This window comes from Ascidiella aspersa, chromosome 2, assembly GCF_963924565.1.
Source record: "Ascidiella aspersa chromosome 2, kaAscAspe10.2, whole genome shotgun sequence".
In the NCBI taxonomy this organism is placed as follows: Eukaryota; Metazoa; Chordata; class Ascidiacea; order Phlebobranchia; family Ascidiidae; genus Ascidiella; species Ascidiella aspersa.
In genome coordinates this window covers 36,747,037-36,750,327 of record NC_139448.1, presented here as the reverse complement: position 1 = coordinate 36,750,327, position 3,291 = coordinate 36,747,037, and the positions used below count along the sequence as shown (strand labels likewise).

The 3,291-nt window shown below is 38.3% G+C and overlaps 1 long non-coding RNA gene across 1 annotated transcript; it reads right to left on the bottom strand.

Moving 5' to 3' along the window:
- Positions 1-998: 998 nt before the first annotated feature.
- Positions 999-1,655, bottom strand: LOC146165552 (uncharacterized). The gene is made up of 2 exons (XR_014494596.1): positions 1,568-1,655; positions 999-1,345 (listed from the first exon to the last, which is right to left on the bottom strand). It is a non-coding gene; the product is annotated as an uncharacterized LOC146165552 (long non-coding RNA).
- Between the last annotated feature and the right edge of the window lie 1,636 nt (positions 1,656-3,291).

Genomic DNA, 3,291 nt, shown 5'->3' with positions numbered 1-3,291 from the left:
AGCAACCTGCACACATAGCTGGTGAACAAACAGAACAACTCTTATAATTATAAATTCGTATCAAACTGAAGCATGGGCGCAAAGTTTGAAGTTTACCTGGGGTTGAGAGGGGTGTTATTGGTGACGTCATAGTCACAGTGACGATTACAGCGCTGGAGTGTGAATAATGTTGTCTCACACAACTGATATTTAGTGCTTTAATTTGAATACTGGTTTATTTTCGTCCATTGTAGAAATCTTAACTTACGATGAGTTTGGTTTTTGATATTCGTTATGCGAAATATTGCTCAGAACTTAAGTTTAACATTTGTTTTAAAATGATAATGTTGTGACTTAAGTTTGACTGGGGTTGGGTAACTAGCGACTTATACTTGTTATTTGTTAAGAAAGACTTGAATTGGACTTTAGTTGCTTGCTAATGACTTGACTGGGATTTAGTCATTTTAAATTGGCTTGTTTAGAACACTGGGTGTGATGCGACCCCGATGGCGCCTAGCTACAAAACGTTCCCAGATGCCAACCAGTAGGCTATATTTATCCCATTGTATTCACATGCGATCAAACTAAACTGCTACTAATATCAATCACACCAAATTATAGAAAAAATAGCAACCTGTTGGTCAGTTTGTTGATGTGTCGCTTGTACAGAAGGTGCTTGTACAGCAGTCGCTTGTACGGCGGAGGAATCTTGTGCCAACTGTGACTGGGCTTGCTGTGGGTGGAAGCTCCCGGGTCTCAACTGGCTACAAACAAATAAACTTTCATGTTAAGTAGTTTATTAGTAATTAGTTTTACCAAAGAACCATAATAAAGTGTTGCTACATATCCACATAATGGCTTACAGGGTTTTTTTAAGGTTTGGTTTGGGTGACCGCTAAGTAGTTTTATGAGACCGCAAGTGTTTCATTTAAATACCAAACAGTTGCAAGTCCAAAATTTGGGAAACCGCTGGAGAAATTTCACCGTTAACCGCTGGAGAAATTTCACCGTTTCCCAAAACACCTTAAAAAAAACACTGCTGGCCGCAATCAATACATTTGTCGAAACGTTGTTTTCATTGGGCTTAGGTTACCGATTCCTGATGTAAGCGATTAATCCAATTAAATATGACATGAACAACTATGATTTCTATGGATAAATGGGCCATGTCTTAGTCGAGGTGAAACATTCTGGCACGACCAAATCCTAAATATGTTTAGCGTTACACAAAACTTGTGGCAATAAACAGGTTGGTGGTGATAGCAAACCCGTAGCTTGAAGTTGATTGCGCTTCTCTTGGAGCAACGCTTGGATGTTGATCGAGCAGCAAGGAGCTTCTCTGTATCTTCTCCTCACACACAGATGCCTAAAAGAATAGCATTTCAATAAATCACAAAAATATTAAAACTATTCCAAACATCCAAAGCAATTTCTTAATGGAATGCATTTTCACTAATTAGTCACCTAAACTAATTTATACAAAACTTAAAACCAAAAATTGCACTATTCAAGCAAAACAGCACAAAATGCTGCTGAAATTTATTTGTTATAATATATTTAGTTTATTTGTAAACATCAACTGCAATACTTGTAGTGTGGATGGTGCGCCATCAAGTGGTTGCGGAGTTGCCAAGTGCGTCGATGAACTAGTTGATGGTTCTGTCATTCCTGGATGAAACATAGCATTTTGTTTTTGAACAAAACTATCAAACTTTCTTGAAATGACAATATAGTGTTTTTGTGCACATCGAAATATGAATAATTATTCTATTTGAATAAGGTAACTTGTTCCACCCGGACTTTATCTTATTTGCATAGGATCACCCGCAACTGCGAGCCTTTCAACCTTTTGGATATACCCTTGTGACGTACTCTTTTGTAATTTCAACCTATTAGAGGTTTTTGTTGCGCTTTTCGTGTGTCAGGCCTTACTAGAAGGCATTAGTCAGCAGCCGCTGTAACAAACAGTTGCAGGGGCGGCAGGCAGGCTTTTGTAGGGACCTGTTGTTATTTTTCTACTATTTGTGGTACTTAATCGTGCTAAAACCGACTCTTTGCTCTAAGCAAAAGACCGCTATCTAACTTTAATTGTGTGTTTGTTATTGATCGTATTGTAGATTTTTTGCGCCTTTGTAATCTTTCTCGTCAAGTGTTTCAACTTGGGTAAACTACGTTCTAGTAGTGCGCCAATTAGTGGTGCCTCCTCTTTCGCCTCGTTATTAATTTTTTGTCGTGTTTGTGGTTTTTTGCGCTTCTAAGTACGCCGAGAGAAGTCTCAGAGACTCTCTTGACGGACTTAGAACTTTTTCCGCCTACTCGTATTTAAAAATACAGCGAAGCTCCCGGCAAATTTTCGAGATCTCTACTGCCCCTTAGTGGTACTACCTTTTCTAATACTTGTAAATTTTTCATCCCTCGACGTCGGAAGTGACGTCACTAATTGGCTCGTACTTTTTGTTTGTTTTTTTCCTGACATCCCAAAACTTGCAGCGGAGCTTAACTGTCTTGTTACCGCCTGTCATCGTATTCGTACTCTGTCGTTTTTTCGCCCCACCCTTTAAGCGTTTGAGGCGAAGCCCTGATCAAATATTTGCCACACTAGCGCCATCTACCGACAAATCAAAAAAAACACACACCACGCCGTCTAGCGGTTAATAAAAAATAAACAGTTTGTGGCAAACCCCCAAAAAATCCACTGCTCTCTAGCGCCGTCTAACGGTAAATAATAAAAATACTTAATAATATATAAAAAAAAAAAAAAAAAAAAAAAAAACACACTCACCACATTGTTTGTTGTACCCTTTCTTGTATCGCACTTTCCCTCCGTATCTTTCTTCCCTTTGCGCCTTTCCCCTACAAACAAGTATGAATATATTAGAATATAATGCTACACGTTCACTAAACATTCAAGTTCGTAACACATCGAACTTTACGATAATAAACTTCCTATCATTGTTCGATGAGGAACAAGCACTGAAAAAATATGATGAAAATATCACAGGAGCAAGGACACTCAACAGAAAGAACCAAACCTACCAAATAACATTTAATAAGGAAAATCCACGCCTTCAATATAACCGAGATAGACTTCACAAAGAACTAGAAAACGGTAAAGAAATTCGAACATCAGATAGACAAATAATAGAATTGAAATCTTTCGAACCCACCCTCCCCCAAACCAAAATTACCCTATTCCCGATCCCGTTTGAATGGACACAAGACCATATCTTTAAAATAGCGTCTGAATTACAATGGGGAAAACCTAAAGGCACTCAATTTTGCACGCACAAATCAAGACAAGATAAGATGAAT